General features: G+C 50.6%; 1 protein-coding gene and 1 long non-coding RNA gene across 2 annotated transcripts in view; one reads left to right on the forward strand and one right to left on the reverse strand.

Moving 5' to 3' along the window:
• Nucleotides 1–16,779, reverse strand: part of LOC128826602 (uncharacterized) — a 75,820-nt gene that overhangs the window by 44,120 nt on the left and 14,921 nt on the right. The window lies entirely within an intron of this gene.
• Nucleotides 3,968–9,802, forward strand: LOC128826603 (uncharacterized). Its single transcript, XR_008442861.1, has 2 exons — nt 3,968–4,733; nt 6,036–9,802. It is a non-coding gene; the product is annotated as an uncharacterized LOC128826603 (long non-coding RNA).

The following is a 16,779-nucleotide window of genomic DNA, read 5'->3' on the forward strand; positions in this document are numbered from 1 at the left end:
CAGTATTGCAGGACCTGTGACTCCTGCCAGAGGGTGGGAAAGGCCCAGGATAAGTGTAAAGCCCCGCTGAGACCTTTGCCTATCATAGGGGAGCCTTTCCAGAAGGTGGCCATGGACAGAGTGGGGCCCCTCAGCAGGGTGACCCGGTCAGGGAAGAAATACATCCTGGTGGTGGTAGATTTTGCTACGCGCTACCCCGAGGCGGTGGCCTTGTCCTCTATCGAGGCAGACACCGTGGCAGACGCGCTGCTGACCATCTTCAGCAGAGTGGGGTTCCCCAAGGAGGTCTTTACAGACCAGGGGTCTAACTTCACGTCAACCCTGCTCCAGTGCTTGTGGGAGAAGTGTGGGGTCCGACACACCTAGGCCTCAGCCTACCACCCTCAGTCCAACGGGCTAGTGGAGAGGTTCAATGGGACCCTAAAGAGGATGCTGAAAACCTTTATGGACCAGCACCCGCAGGATTGGGACAAGTATTTACCCCACCTGCTGTTCGCATATAGGGAAGTGCCCCAGGAATCCACAGGGTTCTCCCCGTTCGAGTTGCTGTACAGAAGGAGGGTGAGGGGTCCCCTGGACTTGATGAGGGCCAAGTGGGAGGGAAAGGCCTCTCCCAGTGGGGAATCAGTGGTAGAGTATGTACTGACTTTCCGGGAAAAGCTCGTGGATCTCATGGGCTTGGCTAGGGGGAACCTAGCAAGGGCCCAGAGGAAGCAGAAGGTCTGGTACGACCGCTCAGCCCGTGCCCGCTCATATGCTACTGGGGATCAGGTGATGCTCCTCATCCCCATGAGGAAGAACAAGCTGCAAGCGGCCTGGGACGGCCCCTTCACGGTCATCAGACAGGTAAACGAGGTGAACTATGTGGTGGAACTGTCCAACCGGGCTCACAGCCACCGGGTGTATCATGTCAATATGATGAAGCCGTACTGGGACAGGGAGAAGTTGGTGCTGGCTGTGTGTGGGCAGTGGGAGGAGAAAGGAGAGGACCCCCTGGTGAGACTCCTCCCTGAAGGTGGGGCTAACCCCTCGCTAGAATCAATTCCCCTCTCAAACCAGCTAACCTTTGCCCAGCAGTCAGAGATCGGAGCCGTGCTGCATTCATACCGGCAGCTGTTCTCCAGCCGGCCTGGGCTCACTAACCTGGCTGTCCACCGGGTGGAGACGGGAACCAATCCTCCCATCAGGTGTTCCCCATTCAGGGTCACTGGGAAAACAGCCCAGGAGCTGGAGAGAGAGGTCGGGGACATGCTGGCTTTAGGGGTGATCCAGCCGTCCGCCAGTCCCTGGGCCTCACCCGTGGTGCTGGTCCCCAAGAAGGACGGGTCGATCCGGTTCTGTGTGGACTATCGGAAGCTCAATGCCATTACCATGTCCGATGCCTACCCCATGCCCAGGACTGATGAAATCTTAGACAAGTTGGGGGGCACCCGGTACCTCACTACCATGGATCTTACCAAAGGCTACTGGCAGGTGCCTGTGGACCCGGAAGCCGGGGCGAAGTCCGCCTTCACCACACCAATAGGACTCAGGGAAAGCCGGACAAGGTGGTCTGGATCGAGCAGTGCCAGAGGGCTCTCTGTGCGCTGAAGGGGACACTTATCCAGGGCCCGGTGCTGGTAAACCCGGATTTTAACAAACCCTTCCGGGTGTTCACCGACGCCTCGAACACAGGGCTGGGGGCGGTGCTGATGCAAACTGATACTAAGGGGGAGAGACACCCCATTGTGTACCTGAGCAAGAAGCTGCTGCCCCGGGAGCAGCACTATGCGGCCATAGAGAAGAAATGCCGGGCCATGGGATGGGCCCTTAAAAAACTGCAGCCATATCTATTTGGGCGGCGCTTCACCGTGTGCACCGACCATTCATCCTGACGTGGCTGCACCAATGCCAAGCTGCTGAGGTGGGCTGCTGAGGATCCAGGAGGTGGAAGGGGCTGACCCCGAGAGAGAGTGGACCCCCGAGAAGGGCTGTCTCACTAAAAGGGGCACCCCCCACGGACCGCACGGGGCCAAGAGTGGACACGATCTGTGAGTCCGTGACAGGCACCAACTGAGAAACCTAGATAAATAGCTCCATGTAGACGAACCAATGTCAAAACAACAAGGAGTCTGGTGGCACCTTAAAGACTAACAGATTTATTTGGGCATAAGCTTTCGTGAGTAAAAACCTCACTTCTTCGGATGCATAGAGTGAAAGTTACAGATGCAGGCATTATATACTAACACACGGAGAGCAGGGAGTTACTTCGCAAGTGGAGAACCAGTGTTGACAGGGCCAATTCAATCAGGGTGGATGTAGTCCACTCCCAATAATAGATGAGGAGGTGTCAATTCCAGGAGAGGAAAAGCTGCTTCTGTAATGAGCCAGCCACTCCCAGTCCCTATTCAAGCCCAGATTAATGGTGTTGAATTTGCAAATGAATTTTAGTTCTGCTGTTTCTCTTTTAAATCTGTTTCTGAAGTTTTTTTATTCAATGATAGTGACTTTTAAATCTGTAATAGAATGACCAGGGAGACTGAAGTGTTCACTTACTGGCTTATGTATGTTACCATTCCTGATGTCCGATTTGTGTTCATTTATTCTTTTGCGGAGGGCTCTTGGGACAGGCCCGTTCTGTTGCTGCAGGAGGAGACCTACAGCCTGTTTAACTCTCTAAGCTGTCAGGTAAACTGATGGAGTAGAAAGAGTCCAGCTTTAGCCCCCAGCTCAACCAATCAGCATTGAGACTCTGCGGGGTGGGAAGCTGAGGGGTCTCACCACATGGCCCAAAGGATGGCCCAGCTCACCAGTGGGGATCTCTGTCAGAGCACTCTTCCTGTCCCATGGCTTTGTGAGGGCCTCCCACAATGAGGGCTGGAGAGCAGCCCCCTCCTCGCCTGTGGAGGGAGAGAAGAAGGGAAAAGGGAAAACAAGAGACACAAACCCCAATGTCCCCAGTGACTCTAAGGGACAAAGGCCTAAGTGGGGGGAAAATTCTCCCACCTTAACCTAGTGTTTTCCATGCCTAGAATTTGGCCGGCACCAGATGGCTCAGGCTGAACAGGGTCCAAACCGCTCTGAGGCTCTGACCTTCTCCACAGGGACGGCTGTTTTCCAGCTAAATCAGTAGCGGGAAAGGGGGAAACTCCGAAGAGGCTCCTCCTCGCGCTCACGTACCTGAACCTGAATTCTCCCTCAGGCCTCAAGGGGAGACCTCGGGAAGGAGACTGGCTGCAGCAAACCAAGGGGGGTCTCTGAGATTGCCCCTGCCCTGCAGCCTGTCCTGCCTGCCCGTTGCCATGGACTCTCTGTGAGGTCACCGCCTCCCAACCTCTTTTCACCAATCAGCCGAGGTGCTGCAAAAGGCCCTTGTGATGTCACTGCCACACCCACCCCTGCCCTGTGGGGCTAATGTCCTGCTCCTGGCCAGCCCCTTTCCATGTTTCAGCTGTTCCCCCTGTATCGCCCCCACACACACACACACACTCACTGTTAGCTCTGGGGATCAATCAGGCTACTCATGAAAACATCAGAGGCTGCTCAATGTGCCACACTCCGGTTTTCAGACATTTGTAGACTTTAAGGCCAGAAGAGACCATTAGATCATATAATCTGACCCCTTCCTCCGCCCGCCTCTTGTATAGCATCTTGTATAGCACAGTGGCTAGATATCACAGACCTCTTGTATAGCACAGTGGCTAGTTTTGGACCAAAGCACACTCCAGAAAGGCATCTAGTCTTCATTGGAAGACATCAAGAGATGGAGAAACCACCACTTCCCCTGGTAGTTTGGAGGAAACTGATGCAGAGAGGGGAAGGGAACTGACCCCAAGGCCACACCTGTGAGTCTGTATCATAAGACATACACACAACAACACCGTGCTAAGGTCATACAAGCAACCTTCATTCTGCTGTTTCCTAACGTTTAAAGGCCTGGTCTGCACACAGTTCTTGGTAGTTCTAGAACTATTTTGGGTAGTGTTGGTGTCACTAGGCATAGCTACCAGGTAACTCGGGGGAGTGGAAGGCCAAAAGTGCCGATGAAGCTCTTCTGCTCTGGGTCTGTGAGCCACAGTGACTCCATCTTGTGAACTCTCACCTACTTCTGTGCTAACTGCTGACATGCTGAAGCGGAAATGGAAGGGTCAGCTTTTCTAGCAGGCACCTGCTGTAAACTGGCCTTGCAAGGCCAAGAGATAAGCAGACGAATGGGAACTTTTCTAATTGTAACTGCTAGAGAAGGGAGGGGTGGGAGGGGTAAGAGGGAGGAACAGAACAAAGGCTTACACAGAAACTGCTTGGAATATAAAAGGGAAAAATTTATTTGTATTTGTTGCACTTGATTTGAGACATGCTGGTCTCCTAGTGCCATTTCAGAGCTCTGAAATAAACTTGGCTTGCTTTCTCCCCTCGGTGTCTTTATTGGTGCCAAGCACACCGGGCAACGAACCCCTGTTTGCCATCTCGGGGCCCAGTTCTGGGCAGGCAACAGTTTTGGCGCCCAACGTGGGGCTCGAGGCTGAAATTTAGCCTTGCGCGGATCCCTCCTGGCGGCCGACAGATTACAGCGACGACCGACGCCCAGCGCGCACCGGTGACTTCATCGGGGGCCTCGGCGGAGACGTGGTTTGCTCTACCCCGGAGGGCACAACGGTGCAACGCACTCAGACAGTGGAGAAGCAGCTGCGGGTGATGGTGGGGAACCGGTCCCGTGGATAGGGCGACGCTGCAGAACCAGACCCTTGGATAAGGTAGGAACAGTCCAGTGGGGACTTATCTGTTATGACCTTGGGACGCCCACTGTCTGCCTGTTTTGACCTGGGGATGCCCAGAGTCTCCCTATGGGACAGGGACAGAGTACAGCCGGCAGGGGACAGTGTACACCCTTAGAATGCATTCGGGGGAACTGGGAAGTGTCTGGATCTCACCAGTTCATTAAAAGTAAATTGAAAAGGTTCTGTAGAGTTGATTGGCCTCAGTATCAGCTAGAGTGCCAAGAAAGGTGGCCACCGGAAGGATCACTCAATTACAACATGATCCTTCGGTTGCTTTTGTTTAGTCAGAGGACAGGTAAATGGAGTGAACATCTCTATGCGTATACGTTTATGGTGTTAAGAAATAGGACTGATATTTTGCATAAGTGCCATTTGACACCGACAGACTCGGTAGTAAAGGCTGCTAAACCCCAGAACTCTCCCACTGTTGTAATGGCAGAATCGGTGTCCCCTTCCGCTCCTCCACCCCCACAGGCTCCAGAGAGTACCCCCTCGGTGGGATTGTATCCGTTGATTACTGAGAGTGTGGTAACCCGTCCAGGAACACAGGATTGTGCAGCCCAGATTGTGTCAGTGTATTCTCATGTGCCTTTTAACCCTGTACATCCAGCTGCTTTCAAGGCAGAGGCAGGGGAGTTCTCGATGAAGCCAAGCAGGTTTATTTCAATCTTTGAAGGGTGTCTGGCTAGCCATAAGCCTGATTGGGATGATTGCAATATACTTATGAGAACCTTGTTGTCGGAAGTGGAGCGGAATCAGGTTATAGCCAAGGCTAAGAAGGAAGATGGAGAAGGCATTTCAAGTTTGAAAGGGAAAGCTATTGGATACCAGAGGTTGTACCAAGTGGAATCCTCAGAAGTGAGTGTGCTTGTCCTGGTTTGTTGCTTCAAAGCTCTGTACAGAAGTTATGTTACTGGAAGGATGTATAATGGTAATGTGTATGTGTTAATGGTTGGAGAAAAGGTGTATGAGTGAAGAGTGGAAGGTTCCTTTGTAAGTTAGAAGAAGCCGAGAAAGGGAGAAGGAAAGAGCACAGAATGAGTTAACTGAGAGGAAAATATAGCTAACAGCTCAGTCATGCTGGCCCTATCCAAGGCCATTGTTCACAGCCAAGACTTGGCTGACAACCAAGAGAAAGGGGGGCCTGAATGTGCCCAAGCAACTGTGAGATCTGCAAAATACTGCAAGGCATAATGAGGACAACAGAAGGGTTAAGAAGCAGCTTTGCTGGACAGTATTGGCCCAAGGATTTAAAATTTCCGCACTCTGTTTGGACAGGCTCTGGCCAGAGACTTGGAGGAGTGGGATAATGAAGACAAAGCCCTCCTTCTGCAATATATAAATGATTTGCTAATTGCTGCTGTGGGTCTAACCCCCTGTCTTAGAGCTACTGTGAGTCTCCTGAACTTTGTTGGACTCCGAGGATACAGGGTAGTGGACTGTGGGCTAAACCTCTGTATGCATGTGTTAAGGGAGCGGATCATGACCCCTTTCACTGGTCCCCAGAAGCGGACAGGGCATTTCAGTTACTAGGTGCCTGGAAACGTCCTGTGGCATACCTCTCTAAGCAACTGGATCAAGTTTCAAAGGGATGGCCAGCCTGTTTGAGGGCGGTCGCAGTCACTGCCCTAGTGCTTGGGGAAGCTGAAAAACTGACACTGGGAGGAACTGTGCAAGTGTATATACCCCATATGGTTCAAGCCTTGCTGGACACTAAGGGTGGTCTTTGGCTCACACAGGCTCGGGTTGCTCGGTACCAAGCGAAGCTGTTAGAGAATCCTGAAGTCACCCTGCAAACCTGTCCCTCCCTTAATCCAGCTACCCTGTTACCAGAGACAGAAAAGCAGGAACATGACTGTCTGGAAATCATAGATGCCCACTACTCTAGCCACCCAGATTTGAAGGATCAGCCACTCCCAAATGCTGATTTGGAATGGTATACGGATGGCAGTAGTACTGTGGTGGATGGGCAAAGGAGGGCGAGTTATGCTATTGTGACACTTCATGATACCGTGGAAGCTGAGAGTTTACCGGCTGGGACATCTGCCCAACTTGCTGAACTAGTGGCCCTGACTCGTGCACTCGAGCTGGCAAAAGACAAACGGGTTAATATCTTTACTGACTCAAAGTATGCTTTTGGGGTATTGCATGCTCATGCTGGTCTGTGGAAGCAAAGGGGAATGCGAACAGCCCAAGGCTCTCCGGTTAACCATGGGTCTCAAATTCTCCGGCTGTTAGAAGTGGTACACCTCCCCTCAGCAGTAGCAGTGGTACATTCCAAAGCCCATCAAAGGGAAGATCAAAATGTACCAAGGGCAATGCCAGAGCAGACAGGGAAGCCAAGCGTGCTGCTACCCTGAAATCACCAACTGAGGAGAATGCCCAAATGCATGCCCTTATCCCATCAGTGGGTGAGCTTGCAGCCCCTCAGTACTCCCATGATGACAGAAACCTGGCTGACAGTCTCAGTCTCCAGGAAAGGAGGGATGGCTTTATTCCACAGAGGGAAGAATCCTCCTGCCCAAGGGCTTGATTCGACCAGTGTTGCAGAAACTGCATCAAACCACACACGCAGGCAGAGAGGCTCTTACCCAGATTATGAATAAATATTTTCTAACCTCTGGACTTAAACCCCTAGCAACACAGGTACAGGCTGAATGTTTAATCTGCCAAAAGAATAACCCTCGACCAGGAGTAGCAGTGCCACCAGCCACCCTGGAACCTACCCCAGGCCCAGGATTGGTGTGGCTAATAGACTTTACTGAGTTTCCCAGGACCCAAGGGTACAGGTACCTCCTCGTCTTGGTGGATGGATTCAGTGGATGCCTGAGGCCTTCCCATGTCGTAACAACACTGCCAAGACAGTGGCTCTTAAGTTTGTGAAGGAGATCATTCCTCGCTTCGGCCTCCCCCTGTGGATGGAATCTGACAATGGAACACACTTCACATCTCAAGTGGTTCAAAAGATATCAAGTGCTCTGCAAATTCCCTGGAATCTCCACACACCATGACGACCACAAGCCAGTGGAGTAGTGGAACGCACAAATCAGACACTCAAGCGACACCTCTCAAAGGTCTGTCAGGAGGCCTCTCTTAAGTGGCCTGATGCTTTGCCCCTTGTGTTACTCTCTCCCCAAGGGTAGGTTAGGGCTTAGTCCCTTCGAGATTATGTTTGGAAGGGCATGGCCTTTGAATGGTACACCGGTTCTGGCAGGGGAGTGGGAGATGGGGTATGGTTTCTTGTCTCAGTACATGTGCTCTCTGTCTGCTGTTCTTTCTTTTCTTCACAGATACATCAAAGATTCACAGCCTCTTCTGCTGGATACCCCTGGTCCACTCCTTCCAGCCTGGTGACTCCGTTCTCATGCGGATCTGGAAGGACAAGCCTCTCCAAGAGAAGTGGAAGGGACCCCACATTGTCCTGCTTGTTTCCCACACAGCGGCAAAAGTCGAAGGACACAAGAACTGGATTCATCACTCTCGACTGAAAGCAGTACCCGTTCCTGAACAGTGGACTGTCCAGCCTGCTGAGAAGACTGCTAACGACGATTTGGGACTTAAGCTGTTATTGAAAAGACAGTAAGGGTCACTGGAAATGCCTCGTGATCTCTCAGAACAGCCACAGCGCATACTCCCCGAGAGAACCCTGAGCATTGGTTTTATCTATACCTGGTTTGCAGGCATTAGTAAGTGTAGATTTTATATTGGTCCTGGTATAAGTCTCACTGTTCCTTTACTAAATGCCACCGGTTGGCAAACCGGCGCTGCATTCTTTGCTCTTTCACACAAGCCACCCTACGGGACCTACAAGACAACAATGGAAAGGCTAGTTATGGTGAAGCATTCTGGGTTTGTGGTAATAGTGCCTATAAATGGCTCCCTCATGGTTGGCATGGTAACTGTTACAAAGGCTATCTCGCTCCTCCCATCCGTGTTCTCACCAAGGCTCCCTCAGGTCGCCCTAGGTACTATCGGTCCCTGAGAGCTACCATTGAACCCATTGGAGAAGGAGACAGGTTTGGGATGATATCCCTCCCTACCTATGGGGTGGGACGGCTAACCCAACTCTACAGAAGACTGTCTAAATTTCTCACTCAGTTTGCCAATGATACCCTGGCCATAGAGAAACGCATAAGTTCTGAGCTGTACCAGCTTCGACTGCTGGCTTTGCAGAACCGCCAGGCCCTAGATTATGTGTTAGCTTTATGAGGCGGGGTATGTGCCCTTATTGGAGAAGAATGTTGTACCTATGTCCCAGAGTTTTCACAGGATATTAACAAGCATATCTTGTCAGCCAAACAGGCCTTGAATCAGTGGAAGGCCCAGGACGGGGAACACACTATTTTGGATTTCCTTTGGGGTTGGTTATCTGGTCTAAGGGGACTAGGGGGAAGCATTGTTCGCACCTTGCTCACAGGTGTGGTGGTATGTTTTGTCCTTTTCTTTTGCTCATTTGCTGTAAAGTGCTCATATGTAAGATTTGTACCTCCCCCTTCCCAGAGGTCCCTTTATATTCTCTCATTGATAATCCTGAATGCATGGAGCTTAATTGCATTTTGGTTTTAGAGTATGAGAAAACTCTAACAAAGGTTTGTTGAGTGTTCTCAAAGGAGGGATTGTTGGTGTCACTAGGCATAGCTACCAGGTAACTCGGGGGACTGGAAGGCCAAAAGTGCCGATGAAGCTCTTCTGCTCTGGGTCTGTGAGCCACAGTGACTCCATCTTGTGAACTCTCACCTACTTCTGTGCTAACTGCTGACATGCTGAAGCAGAAATGGAAGGGTCAGCTTTTCTAGCAGGCAGCTGCTGTAAACAGGCCTTGCAAGGCCAAGAGATAAGCAGACGAATGGGAACTTTTCTAATTGTAACTGCTAGAGAAGGGAGGGGTGGGAGGGGTAAGAGGGAGTAACAGAACAAAGGCTTACACAGAAACTGCTTGGAATATAAAAGGGGATATTTTATTTGTATTTGTTGCACTGGATTTGAGACATGCTGGTCTCCTAATGCCATTTCAGAGCTCTGAAATAAACTTGGCTTGCTTTCTCCCCTCGGTGTCTTTATTGGTGCCAAGCACACCGGGCAACGAACCCCTGTTTGCCATCTCGGGGCCCAGTTCTGGGCAGGCAACAGTAGGGATGAATTTATTTACATCTCCCTTAATAGTTGTCCCAGCACAACTTCTACTGTGCACACAGTTATATCCTCATACAAGTGTCTTACACCAATATAGCTTATTCCCCTCACTGTACTGGTATAAAGCACCGTTATACTGATAGGACTGTCCCCATGCTAGGGGGGTTGTACGGCTTGAACTATACTAGTAGAGCTCAAGCACTACAACTTTCTAGTGTAAACAAGGCCCTTCTCACTATCACTCGTGCACCTTTCTATTGAATTAGAACAAAAAAGTCAGTCTCTTGTTACGGGGGAACAGACATTGCCTCCCCACAGGACAAATGACACTCAGACACTTGGCCCTCAGATACTGTGGTGATGGCCACCAACTGAGAAACCTCGATAAATAGCTCCATGTAGACGAACGAATGTCAGTGCAGAGGTGTCATGGGGTTGCTGGTCCCTTTAAGTGGAGTCTGGGCCCAGGCTACGTATGGGAAGCTAATTAAAAAGCAAAGAGCCCACGTAGGGCAGATCATTGTCTGTCAGGCATCTGGCCCTGATCAAAGGCCATCAGGACTCAGTGGCAAGGAGGGGCTCTTCAGACAGGCCCGTTCTGTTGCTGCAGGACGAGACCTACAGCCTGTTTAACTCTCTAAGCTGTCAGGTAAACTGATGGAGTAGAAAGGGTCCAGCTTTAGCCCCCAGCTCAGCCAATCAGCATTGAGACTCTGTGGGGCGGGAGGCTGAGGGGTCTCACCACATGGCCCAAAGGATAGCCCAGCTCACCAATGGGGATCACTGTCAGAGCACTCTTCCTGTCCCATGGCTTTGTGAGGGCCTCCCACAATGAGGGCTGGAGAGCAGCCCCCTCCTCGCCTGTGGAGGGAGAGAAGAAGGGAAAAGGGAAAACAAAAGAGACACAAACCCCAATGTCCCCAGTGACTCTAAGGGACAAAGGCCTAAGTGGGGGGAAAATTCTCCCACCTTAACCTAGTGTTTTCCATGCCTAGAATTTGGCTGGCACCAGATGGCTCAGGCTGAACAGGGTCCAAACCGCTCTGAGGCTCTGACCTTCTCAACAGGGACGGCTGTTTTCCAGCTAAATCAGTAGTGGGAAAGGGGGAAACTCCGAAGAGGCTCCTCCTCGCGCTCACGTACCTGAACCTGAATTCTCCCTCAGGCCTCAAGGGGAGACCTCAGGAAGGAGACTGGCTGCAGCAAACCAAGGGGAGTCTCTGAGATTGCCCCTGCCCTGCAGCCTGTCCTGCCTGCCCGCTGCCGTGGACTCTCTGTGAGGTCACCGCCTCCCAACCTCTCTTCACCAATCAGCCGAGGTGCTGCAAAAGGCCCTTGTGATGTCACTGCCACACCCACCCCTGCCCTGTGGGGCTAATGTCCTGCCTCTGGCCAGCCCCTTTCCATGTTTGAGCTGCTCCCCCTGTATCGCCCCCCCCCCCACCCACACACACACACAAACACACTCACTGTTAGCTCTGGGGATCAATCAGGCTACTCATGAAAACATCAGAGGCTGCTCAATGTGCCACACTCCGGTTTTCAGAGATTTCTAGACTTTAAGGCCAGAAGAGACCATTAGATCATATAATCTGACCCCTCCCTTCCCCCGCCTCTTGTATAGCATCTTGTATAGCACAGTGGCTAGATATCACAGACCTCTTGTATAACACAGTGGCTAGATATCACAGACCTCTTGTATAGCACAGTGGCTAGTTTTGGACCAAAGCACACCCAGAAAGGCATCTAGTCTTCATTGGAAGACAGCAAGAGATGGAGAAACCACCACTTCCCCTGGTAGTTTGGAGGAAACTGATGCAGAGAGGGGAAGGGAACTGACCCTAAGGCCACACCTGTGAGTCTGTATCATAAGATATACGCACAACCACACCGTGCTAAGGTCGTACAAGCAACCTTCATTCTGGTGTTTCCTAACGTTTAAAGGCCTGGTCTGCACACAGTTCTAGGTAGTTCTAGAACTATTTTGGGTAGGGATGCATTTATTTACATCTCCCTTAATAGTTGTCCCAGCACAACTTCTACTGTGCACATAGTTATGTCCTCATACAAGTGTCTTACACCAATATAGCTTATTCCCCTCACTGTACTGGTCTAAAGCACCGTTATACTGATAGGACTGTCCCCATACTAGCGGGGTTGTACTGCTTCAACTATACTAGTAGAGCTCAAGCACTACAACTTTCTAGTGTAAACAAGCCCCTGCTCACTATCACTAGTGCACCTTTATATTGAATTAGAACAAAAAAGTCAGTCTCTTTTTACGGGGGAACAGAGATTGCCTCCCCACAGGACAAATGACACTCAGATACTTGGCCGTCAGATACTACACTACGAGTTTAGGTCGACTTTAGCAGCGTTAAATCGAATTAAGCCTGGACACGTTCACACGACGAAGCCCTGTCTTTCGACTTAAAGGGCCCTTTAAACCGGTTTCTTTACACCACCTTCGATGAGGGGATTGGCGATAAAATCGGCCTTTGCGGGTCGGAATTGGGGTAGTGTGGACGGAATTCGACGGTATTGGCCTCCGGGAGCTATCCCACAGTGCTTCATTGTGACCGCTCTGGACAGCACTCTTAACTTAGATGCACTGACCAGGTAGACAGGAAAAGACCCGCGAACATTTGAATTTCATTTCCTGTTTGCCCAGCGTGGAGAGCACAGGTAACCACGCAGAGCTCATCAGCACAGGTAACCGTGATGGAGTCCCAGGATCGCAAAAGAGCTCCGTCATGGACCGAACGGGAGGTACGGGATCTGCTCGCCATATGGGGAGATGATGAATCAGTGCTAGCTGAACTCCGTAGCAGTAAAAGAAATGGCTAAGTATTAGAAAAGGTCTCCAGGCCATGAAGGACAGAGGCCATAACAGGGACACACAGCAGTGCCGCGTGAAAATTAAAGAGCTACGGCAAGCCTACCACAAAGCCAGAGAAGCAAACGGAAGGTCCGGGGCAGAGCCGCAAACTTGCCGCTTCTACGCGGAGCTGCATGCCATTCTAGGGGGTGCAGCCACCACTACCCCAACCGGGTGCTATGACTCCCTCACTGGAGAAACACACAGGGAAGAGGGTTCGGGGAACGAGGAAGATGAGGATGGAGGTACTGTAGGTAGCTCACAGCAGCAAGGAAGCGGAGAAACCGGTTTCCCCAACAGCCAGGATATGTTTGTCACCCTGGACCTGGAACCAGTAACCCCCGAACTCACCCAAGACCCTGAGGGCGCACAAGGGACCTCTGGTGAGTGTACCTTTGTAAATATTACACATGGTTTAAAAGCAAGCGTGTTTAATGATTAATGATTAATTTGCCCTGGCAATCGCGGCCAGTACAGCTACTGGAAAAGTCTGTTAACGTGTATGGGGATGGAGCGGAAATCCTCCAGGGACATCTCCAGAAAGCTCTCCTTCATGTACTCCCAAAGCCTTTGCAAAAGGTTTCTGGGGAGGGCTGCCTTATCCCGTCCGCCATGGTAGGACACTTTACCACGCCAGGCCAGTAGCACGTAGTCTGGAATCATTGCATAACAAAGCATGGCAGCGTATGGTCCCGGTGTTTCCTGGCATTCAGACAACATCCATTCCTTATCACTCTTTGTTATCCTCAGGAGAGTGATATCATTCACGGTCACCTGGTTGAAATGGGGTGATTTTATTAAGGGGACATTCAGAGGTGCCCGTTCCTGCTCTTCTGAACAGAAATGTTCCCTGCTGTTAGCCACGCAGTGGGGGGAGGGGTGAAGTGATCATCCCAGAGAATTGGGTGTGGCGGGGGGAGGGGGTTTACTTGGGTTTGTGCTGCATTTTAACCCGGAAACTGCAGCCCCTCCTTTTACATTGAAAACCCATTTTAAATGGCCAACCCAATTCATCCTTGATATGGGAAATGAGGGCGCTGCTGTTTGAAACCATTCCCACATGTTAAGAAGGTTAAAAAAGCCAAAAGACTGTGGCTTACCATGGCTGCCTGCAAGCCGAAATCTGTTGCCTGGCACTGCGTGAGTGATCTCTCATACCAAACCGGCAGGCCCTCACTATAAGAGGAAAAATGCGACCTTGTAACGAAAGAGTGTACCCATTGTTCTCTAAAATGTGTCTTTTTTAACCACCTCTCCCTTCTCCTCCTCCAGCTGCAAATGTTTCTCTTTCACAGAGGCAAGTGAACATTAGACAGAGAAAACGGAGGATGCGGGACGATATGTTCACGGAGCTCCAGATGTCCTCCCACGCTGATAGAGCACAGCAGAATGCGTGGAGGCAGTCAATGTCAGACATGAGAAAAGCACAATATGAACGAGAGGAGAGGTGGCGGGCTGAATCGCGGGATGAACAGAGCAAACTGTGACGGTATGGATCACAGAAACCCCCTTGGGAGCTGTCACCCGATGTGCAAAGACTACCCCTGCTTCTGTTTTCCCTGCCAGCTCAGGACTCCAGCACCCTGTCTTGCTGAGCCAGCCACTCCTGTCTGGCTCTAACGCAGATCCAGAGTCTGAATCACTTGCCCCAAAGCTGCAGGTTTACCTGAAAACAGCTCACAGTAGTGTGCTTGTCTTTAGCACTCAGATGCCCAACTCCCAATGGGGTCTAAACCCAGATAAATCCATTTTACCCTGCATAAAGCTTATGCAGGGCAAACTCATAAATTGTTCGCCCTCTATAACACTGATAGAGAGATATGCACAGTTGTTTGCTCCCTCAGGTATTAATACATACTCTGAGTAAATTACTAAATAAAAAGTGATTTTATTAAATACATACAGACAGTAGGATTTAAGTGGTTCAAAGTAGTAACAGACAGAACAAAGTAAGTCACCAAGCAAAATAAAATAAAATGCGCAAATCTATGTCTAATCAAACTAAATACAGATAATCTCACCCTCAGAGATGTTTCAGTAAGTTTTTCTCAGACTGGACACCTTCCAGGCCTGGGCACAATTCTTTCCCCTGGTACAGCTCTTGTTGCAGCTCAGGTGATAGCTAGGGGATTCTTCATGATGGCTTCTCTCTCCCCTTGTTCTCTTCCACCCCTTTATATATCTTTTGCATAAGGTGGGAACCCTTTGTCCCTCTAGGTTTCCACCCCCCTCACTGGAAAAGCACCAGGTTAAAGATGGATTCCACTTCAGGTGACATGATCACATGTCACTGCAAGACTTCATTACTCACTTGCCAGCACATACATATACAGGAAGACTCACAGGTAAATACAGCCATCTGGCCAGTGGGGATCACTGTCAGAGCACTCTTCCTGTCCCATGGCTTTGTGAGGGCCTCCCACAATGAGGGCTGGACAGCAGCCCCCTCCTCGCCTGTGGAGGGAGAGAAGAAGGGAAAAGGGAAAACAAAAGAGACACAAACCCCAATGTCCCCAGTGACTCTAAGGGACAAAGGTCTAAGTGGGGGGAAAATTCTCACACCTTAACCTAGTGTTTTCCGTGCCTAGAATTTGGCCGGCACCAGATGGCTCAGGCTGAACAGGTTCCAAACCGCTCGGAGGCTCTGACCTTCTCAACAGGGACGGCTGTTTTCCAGCTAAATCAGTAGTGGGAAAGGGGGAAACTCCGAAGAGGCTCCTCCTCGCGCTCACGTACCTGAACCTGAATTCTCCCTCAGGCCTCAAGGGGAGACCTCGGGAAGGAGACTGGCTGCAGCAAACCAAGGGGGGTCTCTGAGATTGCCCCTGCCCTGCAGCCTGTCCTGCCTGCCCGTTGCCATGGACTCTCTGTGAGGTCACCGCCTCCCAACCTCTTTTCACCAATCAGCCGAGGTGCTGCAAAAGGCCCTTGTGATGTCACTGCCACACCCACCCCTGCCCTGTGGCGCTAATGTCCTGCTCCTGGCCAGCCCCTTTCCATGTTTCAGCTGCTCCCCCTGTATCGCCCCCACGCACACACACACACACACACACACACACTCTTTGCTCTGGGGATCAATCAGGCTACTCATGAAAACATCAGAGTCTGCTCAATGTGCACACTCCAGTTTTCAGAGATTTCTAGACTTTAAGGCCAGAAGAGACCATTAGATCATATAATCTGACCCCTCCCCTCCCCGCCTCTTGTATAGCATCTTGTATAGCACAGGGGCGAGATATCACAGACCTCTTGTATAGCACAGTGGCTAGTTTTAGACTAAAGCACACTCCAGAAAGGCATCTAGTCTTCATTGGAAGACATCAAGAGATGGAGAAACCACCACTTCCCCTGGTAGTTTGGAGGAAACTGATGCAGAGAGGGGAAGGGAACTGACCCCAAGGCCACACCTGTGAGTCTGTATCATAAGACATACGCACAACGACACCGTGCTAAGGTCGTATAAGCAACCTTCATTCTGGTGTTTCCTAACGTTTAAAGGCCTGGTCTGCACACAGTTCTTGGTAGTTCTACAACTATTTTGGGTAGGGATGCATTTATTTACATCTCCCTTAATAGTTGTCCCAGCACAACTTCTACTGTGCACACAGTTCTATCCTCATACAAGTGTCTTACACCAATATAGCTTATTCCCCTCACTGTACTGGTATAAAGCACCGTTATACTGATAGGACTGTCCCCATACTAGGGGGGTTGTACTGCTTCAACTATACTAGTAGAGCTCAAGTACTACAACTTTCTAGTGTAAACAAGCCCCTGCTCACTATCACTTGTGCACCTTTATATTGAATTAGAACAAAAAAGTCAGTACCTTGTTACGGAGGAACAGAGATTGCCTCCCCACAGGACAAATGACACTCAAATCCTTGGCCCTCAATACTGTGGTGATGGGCACCAACTGAGAAACCTCGATAAATAGCTCCATGTAGACGAACGAATGTCAGTGCAGAGGTGTCATGGGGTTGCTGGTCCCTTTAAGTGGAGTCTGGTCCC

Source organism: Malaclemys terrapin, chromosome 20 (assembly GCF_027887155.1).
Source record: "Malaclemys terrapin pileata isolate rMalTer1 chromosome 20, rMalTer1.hap1, whole genome shotgun sequence".
NCBI lineage: Eukaryota > Metazoa > Chordata > Testudines > Emydidae > Malaclemys > Malaclemys terrapin.